General features: G+C 40.9%; 1 pseudogene; it reads left to right on the top strand.

Annotated features, from left to right (window-relative positions):
• The first annotated feature begins 2,221 nt into the window (after positions 1 to 2,221).
• LOC607301 lies at positions 2,222 to 2,511 on the top strand (annotated as a pseudogene).
• Positions 2,512 to 10,411: the final 7,900 nt, after the last annotated feature.

Here is a 10,411-nt window from a genome sequence, read left to right as displayed (position 1 = left end):
GTCAGGGGCAGCAGAAGGAAGGTGCCAGGCACCGAATGTGTCCCCACAAATCTGTACGTGATGCCAACATGCTGGGATTAGAGAGGGCGGTCAGGGTTACACGGGGTCGTGGGGTCACAGTGTTGACACGCTCACAAGGAGATGAGGCGGCCAGAGCTCTTTCCCACTGTCACGCGGGGGCTCGGGCTGCAGGGAGGAAGAGGGTGCTCAGCAGGGTGCAGATGGGCGGCACCCACACCCCGGCGTCCAGCCTCTGGAACTCGGGGACGCCTTGTCCAGCTCCCGCGGTCCCTGGTACTTCTGTGCCCGCAGCCAGAGGGAGGCCGGAAGGAACCAGCACCCCCAGGACACCGGAGCAGAGCCCCGCTCCCCCTCCCGAGGGGACTGAGCTGCAGCACCTCTGAGGCCAGGAGCCCGGGGGACGGGGGAAGGCGCTGGGGCACACACCCAGACGGCAGAGAAGTAGGCCACGTTCACCACTGCCCGAGCACTGTCCAAGGAGCCCGTGCTTGGGTTGCCCGTGGGCTTGCACCGTGTGCACCTGGACTAACAGGGCCGGGCTGGAGGCTGCCTGCCTCTGCTTCCCAGCCCGTGTGCTCTGGCGGGGCGGCTCTCCCAGCAGCGCAGGCCCACCTGTAGGGCAGGGGGCCTGCTCTCCTAGCTCCCTGCCTCAACCCCCCCCTCCTGTTTCGCTCCTCATCCCCCCAAAGCCTTTCCTGTGACAAGTCACAAACGCTCCACTAATGGAGGAATTCAGGGCATAGATTTGAGGCCCTACAGGTAATTTTCCTCTCGACGGCCTTGTACGTCGTAGGTGACCGTGCACACCCTAAATCCTCAATGTGGAGAGTAAGTTGTGGGGTCAGGGTGCCCCGTCCACCTGGCACAACCCTTGCCACCCAGAGGGGCCCCCTCAGTGCTGATGCCCAGCAGTCCGGACAGGGGTCTGTGTCCACAGTCTTCCCTGCCCCTACGGGTCTGTCGGGCCGGCACTCGCTCATCCTGTAGGATCGGGATCTCCCCAACCTCCCTGGGGACACCTCCCCTGCCAGCCCTGGAGGAAGCTCCTGAGCTCTGACCCGCACTCCCGGATGGCTGCCACCCCGAGGGTCCCGCTTGTGTGCCGGCCAGACCCCAGGGATACGGATGACGACACCCTGACTTTCGAGCCTCGAGGCCCCAAGTACGACGTGGACTGCACGGAAACTGTTTTCAGAATAAATAACTGTTCCTAAGCTTTTGCTTTTGAAGATACTTCACTTCCTTAGTTATTAATCATAACAAACTACTTGCTTTGCATTTTTTTAAATTGTAAAATGTGAAAAAATTCACATTTTTTTGAATTGTGGGACATCTCAAACACAGAAAACCATAATAATGTAATGGGGCAACCATTGCCTTCCCCGGACATGGAGCAGAAGCTACCTGTTTCCCCACCTCCGTCCCCTGCTCCCTCGGTCAGCACCTGCTCCACACCTCCTGCGGGACACAGACGGACTCCACGGGGCCCCATTCTACTCTGCATTTGCTGAAACTTCTCATACATTCATTGGCTATTTGGACTTTGGACTCTGTGAATTCTCTTTTTATATCTTTTGCTCATTTTCCTATGTTTATTTTTCCCTTTCTTATCTTTTTGAGAGCTTTCTAATATTCTGGGCATTTGTCAGCTTTATTTATTACAAAGAACTTTGGCCACTTGTGGCTGGTATTCCCGCTTTGCTCACGGAGTCTCTTATGTAGAGGCGTCATTTTTAATATAATCAATTTACCTATATTTCCTTTATGATTTATGCCATTTGTATCTTATTTAGGAAAACTTCTCCTAACGTGATATCAACAAATAAGTTTTGCGGTTCCATGCAAATTTTAGGATCATCTGTTCTAGTTCTGTGAAAAATACTGTTGGTATTTTGATAAGGATTGCATTAAATCTGTAGATTGCTTGGGGTAGTTTGGACATTTTAACAAGATACAGAAGCAAGTGCCCATCAATAGATAGACGGGTGAAGAAGATGTGGAATATACATACATATATGCACACATGCTGTGGAATATATATACACACACACAGACACACCATGGGATAGTACTGAGCCATCAAAAAGAATGAAATCTTGCCATTTGTAATGACATGGATGGACCTAGAGGGCATAATGCTAAATAAAATAAGACTCAGAGACTGAGTGCCGGCGTCGTGGATCTACTGGATCGGTTGGAAATGGCAGAGGCGGAGGAGACGCTGAAGGACTTCAGAGCCAGAAGGGAGTGCAGGGCATCATCGTGGGGAACACAGAAGGCATTGCCATCAAGAGCGCCATGGACAATCCCACTACCACACAGTATGCCAACCTCATGCACGACTCCATCTTGAAGGCCCGGAGCACCGTCCATGAAGTTGACCCACAGAATGACCTCACCTTTCTTCGAATTCACTCCAAGAAAATTGAAATCATGGTTGCACCAGATAAAGACTACTTCCCAATTGTGATTCAGAATCCAACTGAATAAGCCACTCTCTTGGCTTCCTGTGTCATCCCTTAATGTAACAGCACCTAAGAGTGATAATATTTATCAAGTCAACCAACTGGCAGGTGGAAATCACCTTAGAGCCTACATAGACTGATCCAGTGCCCAAAGTCATCAAAGTCATCCCTCTGCTGACCAGTCACGCTTGAATTCTTGGGGGGACCTCCTTTCCTCACCTCCAGATTTTGGAGCAAGAGCTTTGAGCAGCCCACACACCCTGCTTCCTTCCATCTGACCTTCAGTTCACTTTGTCACCCTTGGAAAAGTCTGTTTTTAACTAAAAATAACTAAAATGCTTTAAAAAAAATAAGTCACTCAGAGAAAGACAAATACTCCAGGATTTCACTCATATGTGGAGTTTAAGAAACAAAACAAATGAAGAAAAGAGAGAGAAACAAAAAAAAAGGATTCTTAAATACAGAGAACTGGTGGTTGTCAGAGAGGAAGCGGGGGATGAGTGAGTGAAACAAATACAGGAGATTAAGAGTGCACTTACCTTAATGAGCTTTGAGAAAAGTATAGAATTGCAGAATCATCAGGTTCTACACCTGAAAGTAATATAGCCCTGTATGTTAATTACGCTTGACTACAAATAAATCATCTCTCCATACTATCTGGATTTTTGCTTTCCCATGTTCATTTTAGGATGAGCTTATTCAGTTCTATGAAAATTTCTATTTTGCTGGAATTGCATTTAATTTGTTGATTGGCTTGAGAGAAATCACTTATATTTTGATAACGATTCTTCCCATTCATGAACATTTATCTTGGGCCTACTTCTATGTGCTTAAGCAATGATTTGCAATTTTCCCCCACAAAGGTGTTATATGTATTATACATCCAGAAGTGTATCCACAGAGGTGGGTACGTTATAATTTTTTATGGGATTACAGATGGAATATTTTTCCTGTTAGCTTTTCAAATTTTCTGATTGAAATTGGTGACATATGGGGATTATATTTGTTTTTTAATTCTGTTATATTCTCTAGCAAATTAGTGACCTCAGGGAATAATGTCTTATTGCTTTTCAGTTGTTATAATTCTTATTTTTTTTTCTTGTCTCATACATTGTGACAAGGACTTCAATATAATATGACACATGAGTTGTAACTGTGGACAGCCTTATACCATTCTTGACCTTAAGAGAGAAGATCCTAAAATTTCACCACTAACTATCATGTTTGCTACACTTTTGATAAAGACCACTTTCTAGTTTACTGTTATGTTGCTTTTTTTTTTTCTAGGAATTTTCTCATTTGTTTTTTGTTGTTGTTATCACAATAACTTCTATAAGATTTGTCTGCGTTTGCTTATAATTTCAGGGTGCCTGGGTGGCTCAGTTGGTTAAGCATCCGACTCTTAATTTCAGCTCAAGTCATGATCTTAGGGCTGTGAGATCATGTCCCGCATCAGAGTCCCTGTTCAGTGTGGAATCTGCTTGGGATTCTCTCTCCCCCTCTGACTCTCCCCCTGCTCACTCTCCCTCTCTCTCTCTCTTATAAATAAATAAATAAATAAATAAATAAATAAATAAATAAATAAATGAATAAATAATATTTAAAGACATATATTTGCCCATAATTTCAATTTCAACCGTGTTTGCACTTCTCTTGCTCTTATTAATCCCAATATTTTTATATAGACCTTTGCTCTTCCGTCTTGATCAGCTAATGGTTTGAACATATCAGGAGCCTATTCACTTTTTCTTTTTTTAAATTAATTTTTTAATTTAATTCAGTTTGCCAACATATAGTATCACACCCAGTGCTCATCCCATCCAGTGCCCATCACCCAGTCACCCCATCCCCCCCACCTCCCCTTCCACTACCCCTTACACATTTCCCAGAGTTAGGAGTCTCTCATGGTTTGTCTCCCTCTCTAATTTTTCCCACTCAGTTCCCCTCCTTCCCTTATAATCCCTTCCACTATTTCTTATGTTCAGGAGCTTATTCAAAACAACAGCTCTTCAGTTAATCTTTTATACTATCCTTTCTGCTTCTATTTCAATGATTTCTGTATTATTATGATTACTTTCCTTCTAGTTTTTTGGATTTGCTGCATTGTTCTTGTCCTGATTTCATTATTTTTTTCAAATATACTTATTTGAGATGATAAATATTCATTTAAGTATTGCATTAGCTTTATATCACAGGTTTGTTATGTAATACATTCATTGTGGATCAATGCTACATACGTTAAAATTCCTCATGGCATTTCTTGTTTATTCTTCCTTTTTTTGTTTGTATTGAGTTAGATACATACATTGCTCATGTTGCATAAATTTTAATTATATAGCTTGATGGATTTTACTTTCGCACATACCTGTATAAAAACCGCTGAGGTCCGATGCACAATTTCCAGGGCTTCAGAAGTTTTCCTCATGTGTCTTCCATACCCACATCCTGATCCCCTAAGGAGACTACCATTCCAGTTCCTATCAAAAAGTATTAATTTTTGTCTGTTCTTTTCCATTTCTATATAAATTTGAGAATCTACTTTTAGTATCTAAAAAATAGCTGGACATTTGATTAGGAATTGTACTGAATATACAGATCAATTTGCAGAGATTGGATCTCTTAACAATAATGAGTTTTTCAAAGCAAATGTACTATATTGCCCCACTCATGCAGGTCTTGTTTAATTTCTCAGCAACCTTTTGTATTTTTCAGCATAGTAGTTATGAACATCCTAATCGTCAGTGTCCTTTTAAAAAAACATATACTGTAGGTCGGTAAGATAGCAACTGTATAAAATTGCTAAAATAGATTTTAGTAAAAGGCATAAGATTTATACGATCTGAAGAGAAACCAGAGTATAATAGTGAAAGGGAATATAAGGGAAGGGAGAAGAAATGTGTGGGAAATATCAGAAAGGGAGACAGAACATAAAGACTCCTGACTCTGGGAAACGAACTAGGGGTGGTGGAAGGGGAGGAGGGTGGGGGGTGGGGGTGAATGGGTGACGGGCACTGAGGGGGACACTTGACGGGATGAGCACTGGGTGTTATTCTGTATGTTGGTAAATTGAACACCAATAAAAAATTAATTTATTAAAAATAAAAATAAATAAAATAGATTTTAGAATCATACAGTGTGTCTCTTGGTTCATGTTCCAGATCAGACTGATCTTTGAAACTAGCAGTTTTTAATCAAAGCTGGCTTTATAGGAGGAGTATAATGTATGCACTACTGTTTTAAAACAATTAGTGTGTGTGTGTTTTTGTATGATTGAGCCCATTCATCATAAGTCTAAACTCGTTAGCATTAATGTACCCATGTAGACTAGCAAAATAGTATGTAGATGTGATCTCAGTTGTAAATAGAAAAATCTAATTCAATAAACTCTGTATCACCCCTGAAACAAAAATTTTTTTTGGATTTACCCCTATATATTTGATACTGTTGTAAAATCTACTTTTTAAATTTAATTTTCCTATTGTTTGTCACTAGAGTATAGAAATACAAATGAGTATTATATATTGGTTTTGTGTCCTGTAAGTTCTCTAATAAATGTATTCCATCAGAAGCTTTTTGTAAATCCTTCGTAATGTTTTATGCACATAATTTTGTTTTCTGTTAAAAGGCAGTTTTAGTTCTTCCAAAACTTATTTCTTTTATATCTTTTTTCTGCCTTAGAAATGATCATGGTAGACATCATTGCCTTTTCCTAATCTCAAGGAGAAAGTATTCAACATATACCTTAAATGATGGTAGCATAGAAGTAACCTTGCCCCTGGATTTGCTGGAAGTGTGTAGTATGAACACGTTTTTAATTCTGTCAAATGCTTTTTCTTTCCATCTACTGAGATGACCAAATGGTTTTCTCCTTTGTTCTGTTAATGTCTTGAGTTGTGTTAATAGATTTTTTAATATTAAACTTAGATTCACATTCATAGAATAACTCAACTTGATCATGTTGCACTATCTTTTTTAAAATATATGTTGCTGGATTTGATTCTGAGTTGACAGTTTGGTTTTTCTTTTTAGCACTTTAAAGATATGATTTCGCTGCTTTCTGAACTCCATTGATGCTGATGAGAAATCATTCATCATTTGGATCACTGTTCTTCTGTAGGAAATGTGTTTTTCTCTGGCTGCTTTTAGTATTTTCTCCTTGTATGACATTTTCAGAATTTGACTATTTATGTACGTAGGTGTGATTTTCTCATATTTACTCTGCTTCTTGTTTGAAGAGCTCCTCAGACCTAGAAAAATTGATGTTTGTTAAATAAAGTAGGGTAATTTCAGTCATTATTTCTTCAAATATTTTTTCACCCCCTTACCTCCCCTGTCCTTCCCGTATATGTTATACTACATGGTAGGTCTCCAACATCACAGAGGCTTGTTAGTTTTCTTAATCTTCCTTACATTTTGTTCCCCAGATGAGATCATTTGTATTGATTGTGTTCAAGTTCAGTAACCCTTTCTTCTATTCTTTTTGGTGTGCTGTTTGGACAGTCAGTGCTTTTTAAATTTCAAATATTGTACTTTTGAGCTCTAGAATTTCCTTTAAAAAAAAAAACTTTCCCTTCATCTGCTTTAAGTCCCCGAACATATTTGCAGTAGCTGCTTCCACGGTCTTGCCTAGAGTTGCATGTGTTTATTTCATGCTGGACATGGTAAATGATATGTTGCCAAGATTCTGGAATTCTGGATGATGTTGTTTCCTTAATGGGTATTATAACTTTATTCAGGCAGGTAGTTAAATTTCTGGTTGTGTCTCATGAATTTGTCAGGCTTTGTTTTTTTCTTTTTTAGAGTTGCATGATTCAGTTTTGCCCTTAATCTTGCCTGAAGCGTGGTCCTTGCTCCAGATGCTTCATATGAATGCCCAGCATGCTCAGTGTGGTCTCTGCCCTCTGGCTGGGCCCAAACTCTTGCATCTCCCACCCTGGTGGGCCCGTCAGCCCTTTGCCCCAAAGCAGCTGCTCACACTTGCTTGGAAGCCTCATGGAATCTCATCCTGTGTGAAGCACAACCCAGCTCTGACACAGTCAGCTTTGCACCTGGGCCTCCAGGTCCCTCCTCAGCCTGTGCCGAGTATCCCAGGCCATTTATCAGCTCTCCTTCCATGTCCTCGGGGCAGCAGGAAGCTGTGTTCTCTATGCTCATCTGCCCATGCTGCAACCCAGTAACAGCCAGGGTGTAAGACAGCCAGGGTGTCGGTGTGCTCACTGCATGTTCCCCTTCTTCTCAGAGTCATAGTCCTGCACTGCTTTGCTGTTCAGCAGCTCATGCATTTTTGTCCAGTTTTATGGTTTCTTACTGCATTCCCAGTAACAGTGACTCAGTCAAGGCCGAAAGTGCCAGACCTGAGTTTTTAACCACCAGGTCACACACTTCCTCCCCGCTGTCTCTCTTACAGTCAGACCGATCTACTCTCTCTGTTCCTGCTGGGGACGTCTCTTCTGCTTCCCTCCAAACATATGTCAAAGCTCAGCTCGTGTCTCATCCTCTCCATGAGGGTTTCACTCATTATCCAAGGCCGCAGCACTGCTCATCCTCTAAGCACTGGCCTCTCTGTCGGGGCACCTCATCTAGCACTTGATCACATGCTGAGAAATGGAGTGATGTAGGGAGCACATGTGCTGGGTTCTAAGCCTGCCTCCACCTAGGATGTCTTAGAGGTTGTAGTTGATTACTGCCTCAGTTTCTTGGGCTCTGAAATGAGGGTGGTAATAACATCTAACTCAGGATTGTTGCAGGCATTAAACAGATGAATTTTATAAGATCTTAGCACAGGGCCAGGTACAGAGCACCTTGCTAATTATTAGCTGTTACCATTTATACCGCCTTACACTCTTGTCCATATATCTGTTTTCATTTCAATTTTTAAAATAACATTTTTATTTTAGAATAGTTTTAGGCTTACCAAAAAACTGAAAATAGTACAGGGAATCCTCTCCAGAGACCTTACATCAGTATAGTTGGTTTGTTATAATCAACCAATATTGATGCTTTTTAAATGGCTCTTGCCCTGGCCTCTCCTCCCACCAACAAAAGGGGAAACGTAAAAGGTGAGAATGTACTAATTCATTATGACTTTCTCATGACCAGCATAGTGCTATGCACATTCAGTAAATACCTTTTACACTAATTAACAAGAATACAGAGGGGCAACTCCCTTCTATAGAGGAGAAAGAGATAGGCTGTCATTGGCGTCTGTCTCAGAGTGAGTTCCTCTTACAGTGTTCCTGCTCCCTGGTAGCCACTGAGTGAGAATTTATGAAACTGCCATTTCTTACCCTCCAGTTTTGAGATAAGACCTGCCAGTGACTATTTCCAGCTCTGAGTCTAACCCGATGACAATCTCAGGCAGTTACTGTTGGATATAAGAAAAAGAAGGAAAGATAAAAATTAATAGGAGCTCATATAAGTCGCCACATCTTACTGGGTCATAGAATGTTGCTGGAATATTGCTGGAAAATATTTGAAATTTCTGTAATTCCATCTTGAAAATACCCCTCTATTTGCTGTTGTTGTTTCTTTTTTTTCCAACTAATCATCATCTTTAATGGACTCTCTAAAGAGCTTGAAATATCTGCTTCTCCTTGACCTTCCTATGAGGGAAATTAGAACTGGAAACAATTATTAAATACCTGGAAAATTTCCATTGGGATTTGTACCCTTAAAGCAACTGATCACATTTAAATAGCTTCATCATAGTGAAATTTTGCTCCATGATCATGCATTTTAAAAAGTCCAGCCAGAGGCCCTGAAAGTAACTCTATAACCCATAATGGTCCTCTGCCCATTAAGTCATGAAAATGTGTTACGGAAAATGTTCAAGAGAAATTGCTCCATGTTTATTCTTATCTAAAAATAAGTTTATATAGCTAGTATTTTTAAGCCCTTTTTAAATTCTTTTATTATCTTTAATATCATAATTATCATTATTATCATTATATCATATCAAACTATTTCCAGCTTTTATCCACTTAATAAAAGCTTAAAGATTATTTCTACTCAGGATAATTTCTATTTTTTGTCCTTGTAAAATAACCCAACTTGACCATTCCCTTTAAAACAGAAGAGATTTGTACTAAGGTGTGTGGCAGGTGGGGGAAGCCCTTGGTGGAACATAAACCTATTTCCCATCTTGTCAATGGTTTCCACTATTTCATTAGGCATAAAAAGTGGCGAAGACGATACTGCGATCTCTGAAGGACTCTGGTGCCATGGATTCCTTCGCCTACAAGAGCCCTGCGAGTGGCCCTGAGAGGTAGAAAGGCGGCTTATCTGCAGAAATTTTTGGTCTTCTGGATCTCATTATGTAAATGAGCCATTTCAGGGTAATAAATGCCGTCCAAATGCCCTGCAAGAAGTACTGCAATGGAGAGAATGTTGTTTCATTTTGTTTTGCAAACCAACTTTAGAGAAAAAAAAAATGTGCTTTCATGTAAGAAAATGCTCTTTAGATAGAAAAGAAAGCTCTGGAGAGAAATCCATCAGTAGGAACAGTGATTAATTAGCAAACCCAACTTTCTCTGCTAATTTTTCAGCTCACTGCAAGACCTCTTCCTCCACTTGGGCCCCAGGTCCACTCATGGACCTAGATATTTTCCTTTAGTATGAATTAGTCTGCTATTTCAGAAATGAAATGTAATCTTGAGAAATGGAAGGAAAAGAAGCACAAAAAGCAATGTCCAGATTTTTTCCAAATTTAGGTAAATCAATAATTCTTTTTTAGAAAAAAAGGTGTTGAAACTCCACTCTCATTCCACTTTTATTATTATCAGGCTTAAAGTATCAACTTGAATGCTCTCTCCCCCTTGCCCAGCTTCCTTTCTCCCAGCATTTTGAGCACAATTTTGCTTCCTGGGCACCAGGGAAACTACTTCACTTGCATTTCTTAATTTATTCAAGGGAACATTTTGATTTTC

Source organism: Canis lupus, chromosome 35, assembly GCF_011100685.1.
Source record: "Canis lupus familiaris isolate Mischka breed German Shepherd chromosome 35, alternate assembly UU_Cfam_GSD_1.0, whole genome shotgun sequence".
In the NCBI taxonomy this organism is placed as follows: Eukaryota; Metazoa; Chordata; class Mammalia; order Carnivora; family Canidae; genus Canis; species Canis lupus.
This window is presented reverse-complemented; position numbering and strand designations above follow the sequence as displayed.